The following is an 18,050-nucleotide window of genomic DNA, read 5'->3' as shown; positions in this document are numbered from 1 at the left end:
TCCCTGCTGAGACCCCTCCCTCCCAGGCAGCCGTTCTGCCTCCCTGGAAGCTCCCTGCCCTCGGCAGAGCCAGAGGTGACAGGTCCCAGGGTCTGTGACCTCCCCTTCCTCAGCCCCGCTCCTCCCAGCCTCTCCGCCTCTGCCTGGGGGCTCGAGCAGGGCTGCTGGCGGCGAGCAGACTGGCCACCAGGGAAGGAAATGCCAGTTCTCTCCCTGAAGGCGCCCCACGTCTTTGTGAGCGGTCATCTCGAAATCCCATCCCTACACACACACACACACACACACACACACACATGCGCCTCCCCCGCCCGGCTCCGAGGAGGGGACAGGATCAACACCCCGAATGAAGAGTGTGCTCCTGGGAAGCTGCCTTCTGTCCCCCCAGTTGTCCCTTATGCCGGGGGCAAGGGGACCACACATGGCAAGGGACAATGATCGGCTTCAGATCCCTCAGGGCCGCGGGCGCCCAGCCAACTGCCTTGGGCTGGATCGAATGGGCAGTGGGGAGCCGCGGGCAGGTGTGGGACAAGGGAGGGATGTCGTCAGTTCCCAATACCGGGAATCCAGAAGGAGGCCCCACCACACATCCAAAAAACATAAAAACCGATAAGAGACTTGGGAAAAACAAGTTCCCCAAACTGACACTAGAAAATAGAGGTCGAAAGAGCCCTGTAACTATTAAATAAGTTGAATCCGTAGGCAAATTATTCCCACCAAGCAAACTCCAGGCCCACCTCCAGGTGGGTCCCAGAAATGTCGGGTTGGTAGAACATCCGAGAACAATAACTAGAGGGGCGCCTGCGGGGGGCTCAGTCGGGTAAGCGTCCAACTCTTGATTTCAGCTCAGGTCCTGATCTCATGGTTCATGGGATCGAGCCCCACGTAGGGCTCTGCCCTGACAGCACGGAGCCTGCTTGGGATTCTTTCTCCCCCTCTCTCCATCTCCCTCTCTTTCTTTCTCTCTCTCAAAATAAATAAGGGGTGCCTGGGTGGCTCAGTCCGTTGGGCGTCCGGCTTCGGCTCAGGTCATGATCTCACGGTCCGTGAGTTGGAGCCCCGCGTCGGCCTCTGTGCTGACAGCTCAGAGCCTGGAGCCTGCTTTGGATTCTGCGTCTCCCTCTCCCTCTGCCCCTCCCCTGCTCGTGCTCTGTCTCTCTCTGTCTCAAAAATAAATAAAAACATTTAAGAAAATTTTTTAAATAAACTGCAAAAAAAATGAAACCATAACCATAATCCACAGCATCAGCATATTAAAGGGAAGAATGTGATTATCTCAATAGGTACAGAAAAAAAAAATCAGTGCCCATTCAAGTTTTAAAATGCTGGGCAGGCTGGGAGCGCAAGGGAATGTTCTCCAACCAGACAGCAGATAACCTGTGAAAAACGTATAGAAGACACCTTCCAGACCTGGAGTCCTGAAATCTTGAAAGCTTTCCTTTCAGATCAGGAGCTGATCAGCCCCGGACACCTGTTCTCGCCACTTCTGTCCCACGTCGAATATGAACTCCCAGCAGCACTGTGAGGCAGAGACGAGGAATCTTCCGAAGGTGTGAAGGCCGAAATAGAAGGAATTAAAATGCCACCTTTCAAGATGATATGATGGTACAGGGAGGAAATCCAAAATAAATTAAACCCAGCGGCTAAGCATAAAAACTATATATATATATATACATATATATATATATGTATATATATATATATATCTCATTCAAGCAAAATCTGGCGGGGGTTGGTGAGAACCCTCTAGCATACATCACTCAGGGGCTCAGGCACCTCTATCCTGTTCACCATCATCTCACCCCGCAGCCACCAGGGTCACCGTGGCGAGGAAGGACAGAGCGTGAGCTCTGGACATCAGCTCTTGGACACTTTGGCCCGGAGGTAACTAGCATCGCTTGCACTCATATTTCATTGGTTGGAACACAGAGCCCCACCTAACCGCCAGGCAGCTAGGAAAAGTAGTCTTCCTGGGGTCCCCAGATATTCAAGGCACGCTTTGTCCCACATGTAGAATCCAACTTGGAATCTTGGCTCTTAGAGCAAGTGACCTTCACGGCGCTCTTCAGAGGGTCTGTCCCGCCTCCCCTTGGTCTGGACACCTACAGGCCGCAAGAGACGTCACCTGCCTCCTCTACAGATCCCATATTCAGTGATGGAGCAAGGTCATGGCACCTGCAGGGAACCCTTCCACGTGGAGATGGGAACCAATGAACACAGGTGGCCTTCTCTGCTCTGGGGCAATTCCAACGGCCTGCTGGGCAGACATGGTGAAGGGGGCAGCTTTCTCGATCCGGCTTCTCCAGAGGAAGTGCCTTGTTGGTTGTTCTCTCTGGCCCTGGAATATGTCCTGCCATCAGGCTCTTTGGTCACACCTGAAATGGGCTTGGGGAGTGCGCCCTTTGGGGGCTGTGCGATTCTCGGCAGCTGTCCGCCATGGATGACTGGGGACCCGGGGAACAGCCAACGCTGTATTTTAGTCCCAGCTTTGGGTTCCTTTCCAATACGGTTTCCTTAAAAATGTCGTCGCTGTCTGACATATTTGTTTCTAGTGGGTTCCATGTTCTCAATGCAGAAGGTCTTTCTGGGTCACGGGTCTCCACTTGCCTCGTTTGCCTTTTGCCCCCATGTTTCGCTCACAACATAACGCAGCCACCTTGAGTCTATCGGGACCTTTTTCATCTGCTTTTCGCCCCGAGATAGTTTGAGCCTTTACTGTCTAAAGGCTTTCTAAATCCCTTATCAAGTTATTGTTGGCTTTCCAACTTTGCTAAGCCCCGGATTTCTGGAATGTCTCCGTTCTCTTTATTTCTGCTCACAGAGAGCCGCTTGTTGGGGGGCCTGGGTGGCTCGGTTAAGCGTCCAATTCTTGACTTTGACTCAGGTCATGATCTCCCGGTTCATGAGTTTGAGCCCCTCATTCAGGCTCTGTGCTGACAGCCAGAGCCTGCTTGGGATTCTCTCTCTCCACCCCCCTCTCTCTGCCGCTCCCCCGCTCACGCACAGGCTCTCTGTCTCTCTGTCTCTTTCAAAATAAATGAACATTAAAAGTTTAAAAAAAAAAAAAGAGCCACTCCTTGGCTTTCTTGCAACATCGTGTTGCCTGTAGTCAAGAGCCAAGGCAAACTTGTCAGCTCCTGCTTCCTCAAATCTCATTTTAGCGTTGCAAGTTCAATAGGCTGTAAGTTCACGTGGACCGGCTCAGGTAAAGGCGTCCCCATCCGCAGCCGAATCCGCATCCCCCAGACCCACTGTTTCCTCGTCACCCGCCACCAGCCGCTAAGCCAATGCCGTTATCTTTTAGCTGTTTGACGCAGAAACACAGATTTTCCCGGGACGGGTTAGGCTACGCGGCGGCCAGAACGAGGGTTGCCTACCGCTCATGCAGAGATGACGCAGTCAGGGCAGGCTGCAGGGAGGCTCCCCTCCGCGAGGTGACGGGGGGATCCAGCCGTTTTCCATTTTACGTCCCCGCGGTCTTCACCTGGAGCCTCCCGGATGTGAAGGCCACCGAGAGGCAGTAGACGAAGAAACACTCTTAAGACCTCATCCCAACGTTGACTGCAAACCTACCACGAAGGCACTATGATCAAATCCGTAGGCGGCGGGCTTGAGAATAGATAAATGGATTGGAATAACAGAAATATAAGTGAGCGTGTGTGGCACCTAATACACCAGAGCAGGGTCTCAATCCGGTGGGGAATCACTAATTAATATATAATTGCTTTTGTTGTTGGACTAAGCCACAAGTATTTACGAATGATACCGACTGGCTACCCATCCAGAGGAAAATACGATTGGACCCTATTGCAGCCATATGTGAAAACCAACTTCCCGTTAGAGACTTACCTAAAACCATAAACATTCAGCAAGAAATTCTAAAGGGTGGGCTCTAAAGGCTTGGGCGGCTCAGTCGATTGAGCGCCCGACTTCAGCTCAGGTCAGGATCGCGCAGTTTGTGGGTTCGAGCCCCGCGTCGGGCTCTGTGCCGACGGCTCGGAGCCTGGAGCCTGCTTCGGATTCTGTGTCTCCTTCCCTCTGCCCGTCCCCTGCTCATGCTCTGTCTCTCTGTCTCTCAAAAATAAATAAACATTATGGGACGCCTGGGTGGCTCAGTTGGTTGAGCGTCCGACTTCGGCTCAGGTCACGATCTCGCGGTTCGTGAGTTTGAGCCCCGTGTCGGGCTCTGTGCTGTCGGCACAGAGCCTGCTTCAGATCCTCTGTCTCCCTCTCTCTCTCTCTCTCTCTGTCCTTTCTATGCCCGTTCTCTCTCTCTCTAAAAAAAAAAAGAAAAGAAAAGAAAGAAAAGCAATTTTCCAAAACAATTTTTTTAATTAAAAATTCATACCCCATTTGACCCAGCATGGATGGAAGGGGGTTCCGTGTTGGAAAGGAAACAAAAAGACGCTTATCCACAGGGGGACGGACGGAGAGGCGTGCGGCTCCGTGATAAACAATCCAGCCTCCTCCAGGGGGCAAAGAAAATGCGTGCACTTTATATTTATCATAAAATTGACTAACATAAAGGATGTGTGGAACTGAGTTTATGAGTAATAATAAAATATACGATACTCTGGGCCATGAACTTTATACAGTCAAATCATTCTCAGAGGGTCTTTTGTTGAGGTTTTGCCAAAGTCTTGTACCTGTATCCCACCGAGGTTTGCAACCAATGAGCACGTCTAGATCCAACGTGAACGTTCATTGGCCGTTCTGTTTTCGTGAGAAGAGTAGAAAGTGAAACCAAAGACGTGTTGAGACTTTTTTGGCCATGGCACGAACGCCCTCTTCGCTGAATTGGGCAAGTTTTCGTTCCTTGATTTGTCTGCGCTCTTCCCAATGCCCCAGCCACGGACGTGACTTTGACGTTGATTCGCATTATTAATGTTAGTGTTTCTCAAGTCCAGACAACCAGTGAAACGTAACTCAAGCCCTAATTTTTTTTCTTTATTTAATGTTTACTTATTTTTGAGAGAGAGAGTGCTAGGAAGAGAGAGAGAGAGAGAGAGACGGAGACACAGAATCTGAAACAGACTCCAGGCTCCGGGCTCTGAGCTGTTAGCACAGAACCCAACAGAGGGCTCGAACCCACGAACCGCGAGATCACGACCCGAGCCGAAGTCAGACGCTCAACCGACTGAGCCGCCCCGGCGCCCCGACCACATTTTTGCAGCACAGTGACCTCCCCCTGTGTCCATAGACATCAAGAAGTAATGACGTGCATATTCCAACAAATCAGACAACATGGTTTGAGGACATAGGGTGTGACGTGTGGGCAAGTGGAAAGGGAGCCAAGCAAAATAGGAAAACAGAACAAAAAAACTGCCAGTAAAACAAATTGCACATATGTTAACACATTCTGGCATTTGTGCATAATATCTGCATGTATGTGTTCATGTCATTAAAGCGCATTTTAAAACCAGGTCCTCGGGGGTGGCCGTTTAGGTGTCCATCATTGCGTACGAAACCCCCCGAAACGTAGGAGCTAAAAATACCAACAACCATTTACTGTGACAATTCTGTGGGCTCAGCCTAGGGGCTCTCTGGGGCGCTGAGATGGCTGGAGGGTTCCGCGTGAGGCCCCCCCACCCGCCCAAGGCTGGCCATGGGCTCTCTGCGCGCGGCTGCTCGGGCTTCCTCACGGCATGGAGACTGGGGGTGAAGGAGGCAGTGGGGGGGTCCTGGGGAAGGTCCAGGAAAATTGTAGGACTTGTAAGGACTTTGACTTGCATTTCAGGCGAAAAGTGGGAGACTTTGCAAGGTTTTGAGCAGAGGAAGAGGAGTGGTATATTCTGTTATGGTTTTTTTTATTTATTTTTGAGGGACAGAGTGTGAGTGGGGGAGGGGCAGAGAGAGAAGGAGACCCGGAATCCGAAGTAGGCTCCAGGCCCCGAGCTGTCAGCACAGAGCCCAACACGGGGCTCGAACCCACGGGTGGGGAGATCATGACCTGAGCCGAAGTCAGAAGTTTAACCGACTGAGCCACCCAGGCTCAGAGCCCCCCCCCCCCGGTTTTGTTTTTTCTTTAAGATTTTATTTATTTGGTTGGTTGGTTATTTATTTATTAAGTAAACTCTACGCCCAACATGGGGCTTGAACGCACGACCCCAAGATCAAGTGTCGTGTGCTCGACTTACCGACTGAGCCAGCCCGGCGCCCTGGCTTCCTGTTCTCGAAGGACTATTCTGAGCGCCGTGCTGAGGACAGACCGCCGGGCGCACGGAGGCAGGTGCCTTGTACCAGAGTGGAAACAGGGGGGGTGGAGAGTGGTCGGGTCCTGGATGTGCTTCGACGGCAGAGGACAACGTGGTTTCCCGCCCACGGCACGTGGGCTGTGAGAGGGGCGCCACGGCTGAGCACAGGTACTTGGGCCTGAGCGGCCGAAGGGCGGGGAGGCTGGGAGGCCGGGGGCTCAGTGGTGGACGCGCTGAGCTTGAGAAGACGTGGCCCCGACATCCAAGAGGGACGGCGGAAGCAGCGGGAAACCCGGTTGGAGGAGAGGTCGGGCGACCAGGCTGGATGGAGGACACTGTGGGCGTCGTTGGCATCTGGACGGGGTTTAAATCCACAGGGCAGGTTCACTAAGGGAGCCCGTGGCTAATAAAACGTGGCACAGTCCGGAGACTGAGTCTTGCGACACCGCGTGGGTTCAAAGTCAAAGACACAGGAAGCACTTGCAAGGGAGTGAGTGTTCAGGGTCCTGAAGCCAAGTGAGGAGGGGACAGCCAGGGGAGAAGGGGACATTCAGGTGAGGAAGGGACAGCCAGGTGAGGAGAGGACATTCAGGTGAGGAGGGGACAGCCAGGGGAGGAGGGGACATTCAGGTGAGGAGGGGACAGCCAGGTGAGGAGAGGACATTCAGGTGAGGAGGGGACAGCCAGGTGAGGAGAGGACATTCAGGTGAGGAGGGGACAGCCAGGGGAGGTGGGGACATTCAGGTGAGGAGGGGACAGCCAGGTGAGGAGAGGACATTCAGGTGAGGAGGGGACAGCCAGGGGAGGGGAGGACATCCAGGGGAGGAGGGGACACTCAGGGGAGGAGGGGACAGCCAGGGGAGGGAGGGCCTCCAGGAGGAGAGAGGTACCCATGCACAGAGCTGGGTGCTGCTGACGGAGCCGAAGTCTGACAGCTGATAGCGGGTTTCAGGGTGGGGGTCGCTGCTGAGTTCGTTCTGAGCCGTTTCAGGGAACCCATGGGGTCAAGAGCCTGCTTGGAGGGCTCTGGAGGGGGGATTCACCAAAGACAGGGAGGGGTTTTGCTCCTTCGGGGAGCTTTGCTCTCAAGAGAGGGCCGAAGGCCCGTCGAAAACGGAGAGCGATCTGGGCGCCCGAGTGCCGAAGCCGTCCCGGGGTGGGGGGGGACATCTGCCGAGCCCCCGTCCCAGCCGGCACCCTCACCGCACCTGCCCTGGCCCAGCGGGCACGGTCCCCTCCGTGGGGGGGAGTCCCCGAACCGCACGGAGGCTCAGCCAGCCCCCGGGTGGGGCCTCAAGCGGCATGCGCCCCGATGGCCGTCGGACACCCCATCTCCCCATTCGTCACTCGGAGGACAACCCGAGCGGCCGGCAGATTCTCGGGCCAAACCCAGCCTGAGGCTGCAGGACGTGACATGAGCGAGGAATCTGCCGCATGAGGCCGAGAGGCAGGGCCAGACGGGCTGTCGTCGGAAACGCCTGTTTGTGGCTCCCCAGCCTAATTTCTGAACATGATCATGAATAAATATTGTTCTTTCCTTCTGTAGCCTTTTCCTTCTGGGTGGTTCAATCAGATAGATACGGCCACCTCTTGTTTTCTAGAAGTGTGGAGAGACTGGGGCCCGGTTGGGGGGCGGGGGGCGTTACCCAGCATCCCACAGAAAGGTGGTGGTGGCAGACAGGGAGGGAGCGCAGGAGGGTCAGAGCCCTCGCAGGGCATCTGGGGCCTCCCTCCGCTTCGGCTTTCCCCCCTGCCTTTGTCCGTCCAACACGCCCTGACAAGCGCCCATCCAGCTACTGCTTGAATGCCACCCGTGACGGGCAGCTCACTCTCACAAGCATCATCGTGAGATGGTTCAACACGTTAGAAAGTTCTTTTCTCTGAACAGCTTCTCTTTTGCATGCCTATAATGTGTTGACCACTGCTCTCGGCGCAGGATGCAGTGAGTAAGGCCCACAGGGCCCCCGCCCTCAGTGGACCAACAGGAACCCACGCAGACGGCCGAAGGAGGGGCGGGAGGAGACAGCTACCAGCTAGTGTGGGGCAATGCAGGGGCTCTGGGGCGGCGTGAGATGGTGACAGGGCGGTTCGCATGGGTGACCAGGAGCCGTGACAACTTCACTGAGACCCGGGTCACGTACGTGTGACTATCAGAGGACAGCATTCCGGACAGAGGATGGAGTAGAGGGGGCAGGGTGGGGGGTGGGATCCAGCTGGCCTCTGAGGATGGGGGGCCACCCCCCGAGGTGGGTGGCCATCTTCAATGTCCTTCTTGGGGAGGGTCAGTCCCGGGAGCAGAAATTGGACAAGGGGCCATGGGGCATTTGGTGGCAGGGCCCTGTGCCTCCGCCCTGAGCCCAGAGGGGCCCTGCGAGTGTGTGCCACCCTCGGGCTTGCGTTTCCCTCCGGTCCCCTCCCCGCCCCCATCCCCTCAAGGTCTCTGTGGCAGGAGCCTGAGCCGAACCTGCTCTCCCCACCCCTCCCCACCCCTGGGGACCCTCCTTCCCGGCAGCCTCGGAGGCCCCGGCTTAGGCTTATTGGGCATTCTACAGCTGCCCTTGTATGACTCCCAGCCCCTGCAGCCTCACCCCCTGGCCCATCCTTGTCCCCCGGGACCCTCAGGATTACTTCCTGCCGCGGGTCAGCCCCACAGAGGCTCCCCTCCCTGTGGTAGTGGGCTGAAAAGAGCCCCCAGAAAGAGACGTCTGCATCCTAAGCCCCGGTCCCTGTGAACGTGACCTTATTTGGATATAGGGTCTTTGCAGATAGAATTAAAATGAGGTCATCCTAGATCTAGGGTGGGCCCCATGTCCAATGACTGGCGTGTCCTTCAAGGAGAAAGAAGAGGGACATTTGAGACACGGACGCAGAAGAGACGCCCAGGGGAGGCTGTGAGGACTAGAAGAGAGGAAGGGTGCGGCCTCCCCAGGGATGCTGAGGGTCGCGGGTGCATCGGGAGCCTGGAGAAAGCCTGGGACGGATCCTCCCTCAGAGCCTCCAGGAGGGGCCGACCCCACCGCATCTTGTTCTGACTCCGATGTGCAGACGGAGACAATAAATGTCTGCTATGTTAAGGCACCCAGTGCGTGGTGATTTGGGACACGTTCAGGTGCAGATTCGGCCGAACCCTAGCGGAACGGGCGGAGAGGGGACTGGCCCAGGGCAGGGGCGGGGGCAGGGGACCCTCACCCTGTGCCTCTGCACGTCGTGTGACCCTGAGCTTCCGGCTCCAGCCCCCAGTCCCCGCCCTGGGCCACACTTAGGGCTCCTGGCTCTGTCAGGCCACAGCTGTGTGGCCTGGAGCCTGCCATCTACCTCTCTGGGCTCTTGCCACACGCGAGTGCGAGAACTCCCATTTCACGTTATCGGGAGGCTTGGAAACAATATTCCCAGGCCACACAGCCAGGACCTGGCGCTCGGGGAGTGGCCGCTAACTCCAAACACGCCCATGAGCCTTCAGTCCCAACGGCAAGTGACTGAATTGACGTGTGCTGACCGGAGGGTATTTTTGCCCCAAACGGATGTTTCTACTGTGTTGTTTTTTTTCTATGTTTATTTTTGAGAGAGAGAGAGAGAGAGAGAGAGAGAGAGAGAGAGAGACAGCATGTGAGCAGACAAGGGGCAGAGAGAGAGGGAGACACAGAATCCGAGGCAGGCTCCAGGCTCCGAGCCGTCGGCACAGGGCCCGACGCGGGGCTCGAACCCACGAACCACGAGATCGTGACCTGAGCCGAAGTCGGACGCTCACCCGACCGAGCCACCCAGGCGCCCCTAAAGCTGATGTTTCTTGTGTGTAATTTTATTATCAATGGTGGCAGCTTGTAAAATGCACTTTGCACCTGTTTTCCCCGAAAACTCACTCGCAGATGGAGGGGCAGATCCTTTGTCGGACCGCCCGCAGGAGCGGGGCTACGGGAACCGGTCGCAGGGTGCGCCCCCAGACCCTGTCCCCTCTCCGCCTGCCAAGGCCAAGCTCTCTGTGCCAGCGTCCGGCCCTCCGCCTCCAGCTCCCCCCGGGCGTGCCAAGCTGGCCCAGAAGAAGCCTTGCTGTCAGGAAAACCGCCGTTAAAACATTCTGTCCTCACCCGGGAGAGGACCCGGCTCGTCCACCACCAGAAGCCAGCCTGACACGGCCACACTGGGCCCGGGGCCTGCCTGAGGCCCCTTCCCCTGCCGGGCTCACTGGCCTGGTTCATCTCAGGCCGGAGCCTGTCTCCAGGTCGATTTGCTCTGCGCGTCTCCTCGGGGGTCTCCGTCTCGGCCTCACGTGAGCAAAAGCTAGAGACACCGGCTTCTTACATCTCACGCTCAGCGTGGCCGAGTCCACGGTGGCCGGTGACGGTGTCAGCTACAGACATGGAGGACTCCCGCCGCCTGACTTCCAGTCCGGGTCACCAAAGGCCACCAGCTTCCTCCTGGGACACTCAGAAGCCCGATCTCCTGCCAGGGGAATCCCAAGGTGCCCAGCAGCCGCCGTGCTCGGGCACCGACCCGTCGGCGGGGTCAGCCAAGCCCAGCGGGGGACCGGACGTGCCCCTGAGACACCTCAGGGGACACCCGCAGCCTTTCCAGCCCTCCTCCCACGGCAGAGCAGGGGGCTGGCCCATCTGAGCTCACCCCTGCAGAGGCCAGGAGCCTAAAAAGAGTGGTCCTCTCCTGCTACTGGGTTGACCCGCAGGTAAGCGGGGGGTGACCAGAGAGCCATGGAAACCGTAAGGGAAGAAGTGTTATTAATAGATTCCTCCCGGGGCGCCTGGGTGGCGCAGTCGGTTAAGCGTCCGACTTCAGCCAGGTCACGATCTCGCGGTCCGGGAGTTCGAGCCCCGCGTCGGGCTCTGGGCTGATGGCTCGGAGCCTGGAGCCTGGTTCCGATTCTGTGTCTCCCTCTCTCTCTCTGCCCCTCCCTCGTTCATGCTCTGTCTCTCTCTGTCCCAAAAATAAAAATAAAAACATTGAAAAAAAAATTAAAAAAAAATAGATTCCTCCCCCCCCCAAAAATGAGGAAATATGACTTCGAAAGCTCCAGTCCCTTCCCCAAGGTCAAGGCAGATAAAGGGCAGAGCACGATTTTAATAGAAGTCCTGCCTTTATTTTTTTTTTTAATTTTTTTTCAACGTTTATTTATTTTTGAGACAGAGAGAGACAGAGCATGAACGGGGGAGGGACAGAGAGAGAGGGAGACACAGAATCGGAACCAGGCTCCAGGCTCTGAGCCATCAGCCCAGAGCCCGACGCGGGGCTCGAACTCCCGGACCGCGAGACCGTGACCTGGCTGAAGTCAGCCGCTTAACCGACTGAGCCACCCAGGCGCCCCAGAAGTCCTGCCTTTAAAGCTCCACCCTCCCCTACGCACCCCGTTGCGAGAGGGCAGTTTGGTGGCTGAGTCAAGGGACTGGATTAGACGTGCAGGACCCCCAGGCTGTGGGAAGGCAGGGAGGGAGGTGTGAGTTGAGGAGGGAGAAGGCCCAGAGCCTTCACGATCTCAGGGTTCGTGAGTTCGAGCTCCGAGTCAGGCTCTGCACCGACAGTGCAGAGCCTGCTTGGGATTCTCTCTGTCTCTGTCTCTCTGTCTGTCTCTCTCTCTGTCCCTCCCTGCCTCAAAATAAATAAATAAACATTAAAAAAAAAAAAAAGGCTGACCTTTGTTCCAGAAACCATCACTGTGTCACCAGGATTCGTCACTGCTCTGTCCAAACCGCATCACAGACCACACATGCCCAGAAAATCCCCCTGGGGGCCTGCTGCCCCCCACAAACACGGGGTCTGGGAGATATGGCCACTCACAGTGCGCGAGATGGGGTAGGAGGGGCCCTTCTAAGAGTTCCAAAGCAGGGAGGGTGATCCCACGGGAATCCCAAGTTCGGAGCACCTGGCCTTAAAGGTGGGGAGACTGAGGGGAAGGGTCCTGTCGCCTGGAATGACAACCCCTGAGGTTACGGGCTAGTCTGTCTGCTTTGGTGTCCCTGGGCATTGTGCCCCATGGGGCTGTCGCGTGAATGGGAGGGAAGGAGTCTGAAAGATGGGAAAAGAGGAGGGAAGGAAGGAAGAAGGAAGAAAAAAGGGAAGGGAAGAGAGAAGGGAGAAGGGGAGGTGGAAGAGGGAGGGAGGGAGGGAGGGGAGAGTGTGCCCATTACGCACTCACTCAGCAGATCCTCACCGGCCACTGCCCGTGCCCACCTTGCTGGGCGCTGGGCACTCAGTAGGGAGGCAGATTCAGGCCCTGCCCTGAAGTAGCCCACCGGCCAGGGAAGACAGGCCCAGCCGTGGGCACCGCACTCTCAGAGCAGGGCTCTGTGTCCCGGAACTCGGGCTCCAGCAGAGGGGATCAAGGCACAGAGAGCTCACATGTGGTGTGGGTTCAAGTTCAAGAACTGTTGACCCAGACGTGGCAGGACAGGAACGGAGGCGGGACAGGGCAACTTGCAACACGCAGTGAGGAGATAAACCCCAGCCAGGCCCGAGGCTTCCTTCCTGCCTACGGTGGCCGTACAAAGCCCTGAGGGTCTGTGGGGGCCCCTCTCTGGGTCTCTGTGTCCTAGCCAGCCGGTCACTAGCTCTGTGCCACTTTTTCTCAGAGAAGACAGGTGTTTCTCCACACCCAAACCTCTGTCGATGGAAGATGAACGGGAGGGCCTATGAGTTCCCCGTTCTCGGTGGCCTTGAGAACTATGGTTCTGAGGCTCAACTGCCCGTTAGAATCACCCGGACAGGGTCCAGACCTCCCAGCACCCAAACCGCACCCGGCCCAGGGACCGAGAACCGGCACAGGTAAGGCCCAGGATCAGAAGTCCAAGTGCAGCCAAGATGGGAACCGCCTTCCTGGAGCTTCTCAAAGGGTGGTCCGTGGGCCGGCAGCTTCCGGGCCTCCCAGAGCGCGTTAGCCATCCAGAGTCTGCGTCTATCACCGGGGTGAGCAACGCACATGTGCGTTCCGAGCCGCTGCCTGGTGCATGGCGTGAAACCCAGATGTACTTCCTGTCCCCGGAGGCCCCGAGTGGCAGATGGACATGAGCTGGCCGGCCTGTCTGACCATCACGGCCCAGATTTGGATGACCCAGGGTGGTCTGAGTGGGGCACCTGGACCCATTAGGTGTGCTCTGTTCCCACCTTGCCATAGGATGCTGGGACCCTGTGCAGCCCACGCCTTCCTTGAATGGGCCTTGCCTGTTAGAAAGTTCTACTGGATGTGACGCAGGGTTCCCCGGCCTCTGACTCCCCTGGGTGAGCTGCCGGGGCCAGGTCTCCACCTCAGGGTGTCTGCTCCCCAGCACCTTGTCTCCCTCTGCCTGGGACCTTTAGGCCGATTTCTTTCCTCCCGAGCTGCTGCCTCAGCACCCCGCCCCTCACTGTCCCCCGGGTGGGACCTGTCCCCCCGACCAACCAGGACCGGCCGTTCGAGAAGATTCCAGCTCGCTAACACCACGCTAATTGTGTCCCTAGAAGGAAGCACCCAAAGCCTTTTGTTAGTGACGTATACTGTCGTGATGGAGATGATTCACGGACAAAAGCGGCCTGGGTCAGGGTCCAGGATGAGAGGCCCGGGCAAGGGGAGTGGGTCTCGACAAGGAACAGGGGGTGATGGGGGAGCAGATCCCTCCCTCCATGTGGAGACTCCAGGAGGGGCGAACACGGCGAAAGGGATCGGTGAAGATACGTTGCTGCCTATTAGAAATCTGTTACGTGAGACCAGAGAACAACGTCCCCTTCCCACAGTACTATGGACTGAGTCGCTGAGCACGAGTCACGTTGCAAAGCAACAGAAAAGTGCCATGCGTATGCGTGCGTGTGAAGGTATTTTTTTCTGTGTGCATATACTCATACAGATATGGATAATGGACAGATTAATATGCATCACACAGAGCAAGCAAGAGCAAAGAAGACCCTCACGAGCCAAGGAACTAAAAATGGAATTGGAATTCTCCAGAGGTAAGCCACTGCCTAAGCTGGTTTTGCCCAGCGGGAGCATTTGCCAAGCCCAGTCACCTTGACCTTCCTTTGTCAGGACCACATACGGCGCTGGGGTGGGAGGAAAGCCTGGGCCTGTCCTGCTGGAGAGTCAGGGAGCCCACGTAAAGCCGGGTTTTCCAAAGAGCTATGATGTCACTGTTGAAATAAGTTGGCAGGGGGTGGGGTGCCTGGGTGGCTCTGTCGGTTAAGCATCTGACTTTGACTCAGGTCATGAGCTCACCGTTCATGGGTTCGGGCCCCACGTCTGTGCTGACAGCTCGGAGCCTGGAGCCTGCTTTGGATTCGGTGTCTCCTCTCTTTGCCTTTCCCTCGCTCTCTCTCTCTCTCTCAAAAAATAAACAATAACATATATATGTATAGATAGATGATATAGATATAGATACAGATTTTTTTTTTTAATTAGAGGGGAAACTTGAAGAGAACACTTACTTTATCAATCCTGGCACAGGACAAAAGGAAAAACACTCTCCCCTGAAGTCATAACCACAAACCAGCCCTCGTGTGGATTTTATACCTAGCCATGTGGACCACAAAGCTCAAACTAAGACTCTAGTGAAAGGGACCCACGTGGAAGTGACTCTCAGCAGGTAGAAACGACCGCCGGCAAAGCTCACAGAAGACACACAAGGGAAAAAGCACCATGAGCAAGAGTCCACGCAAACAAGAGGCAGCCGCCGCAGACCAGGCTTCAGGCGCCCAGCTCAATAATAAAATGTATGAAGTAAACAGCAGAGTCAATGTAGCCGTTGTGGTCAAGGTCCCCTCCCCCACCCCACCCCCAGCTACTGCAACGCCCATCCAAGGGGTGAGTTCACACATTTCTTGCTCAAGAAAGTTCAAAGCGGGTGATCCTACCCGGCAGCCCGCCCTCCCAGAACGATTCCATCTGTGGCCCCCGCCATCTTCCAGCACGTGGCTGCCAATGTCACCCCATTGCCTGCGCACCAGGGCATCACCCCGGGCCTCCTGGATGAACATCCCCCTATGAGCACCAAGGGTCATACGGGGACCAGGTTTGGGGACCAGGCCCCGCAAGGGTACATCTTGCTTCACTCACATTTCGGTGACTTGGAGTCCGTTCCATGGCTGGGAGATGCGGGCTAGCTGTGCGCCCAGCAGGAAAAGAAAGTGGGTCTGCTGAGCGGCCAGGCCGTCTGGACCACGGCAGGTGAAGAAACATGAAGGTCCAGTAAGTGTCAGCCACAGCCATTATTTAGCTAACGGCACTCTTGAAAACCTTGCCCATCGTTACTTCCATTAATCCTCGTGACTCCCACCCTGGGGATGGAGCTAAGCGGGGAGCAGCCTTCCCGTTTTCCAAATGAGGAAACTCATGCTCAGAGAAGGGCAGTGACTTGCCCAAGATTACACAGCTGCTGAGAGGCCGAGCTTGGGATCGGAGTCCAGGACTTCCCGCCACATCACACCGTTGCCTTTCTCTCCAGACAACCAGGGGAAAGGAGAAGGATCGTGGAGCCAGGGGTCCTCCGTTGGCCTCTGTGTGTTCAGCTGAGTTGGTGAACCCCCCCAGCTTAGGCTCCAGTGGACCCAGGGGCTGAGGAAACTGATCGGAGGTCAGGGCCGTGAGCCTAGAGTTGAGCTCAGCTTTAACACCAGCTCCCTGGGGCATCAGGGTGGCCGGCCTGGGCCCCAGGGTCGGCATCTGCCCCACCCCAGTGCAGCTAAGAGGTCCGTGTCAGTGGGTCAGCCAGCAAATATTTATCCAGCGCCCCCGGTGTAGTGAGTAGTGTTGTAGGTTTCAACAAGCAGAGCCTGGAAGCAGGAGACGTGCGAAATCCAGGTAGGGCTTACCTGATGAGCCAGATTTTTAGCTCCCGAACTCCCACCACGAGCTGGGGCCCTGACCTCACGGCACAGCATTTTCACCAGGACCCACGGAAGGAAGGACTTTCAGTTCTGTTTTTGCAGGTATAGGGACGATAATGGTGAAGTTGACTCTGGTGACGGCAGCGATGTCATCCGACAATCCTGAACGCTGTGCACCCGGCAGTGCCTGGGTGGAAGACGGACCCTCTTTAACTTTCGTCATAACCCTACGAAACGCAAATTCCCTTCTCGCTTCCATTTGACCAGAGAAGGAAACCGGGGCTCCGAGAAGTGAGCGATTCCCCCTGCGTCACAGGGCAGGTGGAGGCTGCGCCCAGGATTCACGCCCTGGGACCTGACTCCAGCATCGCAGGGCAGCCGATGCCCCGAGAGAGGCACTGAGCTCCTCCTGGACAGAGCCTCCAACAGGCCGTCTGTATCCCCGGCTCTGAGCCCAGGGCCTGCGCAGGGTAGGTGCTCGGGGAAGGTCTGTTAGGAACGGTTTGTGCACAGTGATTTGTACGGATGTGAAATCCCACCTGTGCCTTGATGATACCCCTGCAGACAGGAAGCATACCAACCCATCCGAAATGCTCACGGATGAATGAATGAATTCCTGCAGTTGGCCAACCCAGATCAGCTGGCCGGCTCTTCCCGGGAGAAGCATGCCTGGGCCATCCCTGCTGTCCATTTTCCAAGCAGCCGGGCCTCCCAGAACCTGCTGTGCCAGCTCAGCCCGGGCCCCCACGGACCGACCAGCCCCCGCTGCCCCCTAGGATAAACCCATCGGGGGGATATGAGGACCCATTTGATCTCCCAGGTGAGAGAGGCCTGTGATGCCCCCTTCCTCCACTGCCTGGGTCTTACAGGGAAAGAAAGCCCACGGGGGTGGGGACTGGAGGAGGGAGGTGGGGGCTTTGGTCTGTTGCCAGAGAGAGGGGGGAGGAACACACTTTTCCCCAGACAAGCTGTTTGCTTCCCAGCTGACTTTGGTAAAAGAAAAAATATTCCTAGTGCCATCTGTTCCCAGAGCGGGGCTGGTGTGGGGCCCGGGGCTTCCTGTAGCTCAGGCAGCCAGACCCAGTTTCAGAATCGGAGACAGCTGCCCCCCGGATTATTTCGGGAAGCGGCTCAACTCCGCAGCACCCCGGCCGTCCTTCGAGGCATTTCCCGTCGCTCCGAACCTGTTTGCACACGCAGCCCCAGACTGCCAGCCCCTTCTCAGGCCTCAGGGCCTCCTGTTCAGCCACTGTCATCACCCTGCTTCCTGCTTCCTCCTCTGTAGGAGCCAGACTCCCCGGGGTGGAGGGGGTGGGGGGCCAGGACCAGGGAGCCAGACTGAGGGAAGGGCAAGACTTGGTTCCCCGGGAAGGGGGGGAAGGGAGCGTCTAGAGGAGCCTGGAGTCTGGCGGCCAGGAGGCTGGAGATGGGGAGTCAGGCGGTCGGACAGGGGAGGGGCGAGGGCTGACCTGGATACGGTGAGTTGGGCGCGTCCCCCTCCCCCACCCAAGGGACGCCGGGGCCCTGGGCAGTTGGAAACGGGGGTGTGGTCGGGAAGGCGGATGGTGGGTGTCAGGGGCTGGAGTTACCGTCCAAGGGGGACCGAGGGTCAGTTTGGCGAGACGGAAGGGGTTCTGGGGACGGATGGTGGGGATGGTCGCGGGACAATGTGAAGGGCCTTAATGCCGCTGATCGGTGCCCTCCAGACGTCAGGTGCATTTTTCCACAATAAAGCGACGGAACGGTGCAATTAAAAGGCAGAGCTGTTCAGATTGGCCAGAAGGACGCGGCTATTTGTGTCTGCAAGCAAGGTGGGAATGACAGCTCGCCGTGTTAGCGTCAGACAAAGGTTTCAGCGCAGGAGACACTCCAGGGGACAAGGAGAGCACAGATGGCACTCCCCGGGGGCCCCCAGGTGAGCATCCTGTCCGCCTGCTCCCACACCCGCCCCTCCCGCCCTCCCTGCGCCTGTCGCCCCCTCCCACACTTTGAACGTCTCCCTCTTCCCCCACCCCCTTCTCTCATCCAGAACCTTCCAGCATTTATTTTTTATGTAAAAAATCA

The sequence above is a fragment of the Felis catus genome, chromosome B4 (genome assembly GCF_018350175.1).
Source record: "Felis catus isolate Fca126 chromosome B4, F.catus_Fca126_mat1.0, whole genome shotgun sequence".
In the NCBI taxonomy this organism is placed as follows: domain Eukaryota; kingdom Metazoa; phylum Chordata; class Mammalia; order Carnivora; family Felidae; genus Felis; species Felis catus.
Note: the sequence above shows the minus strand (reverse complement) of the source record.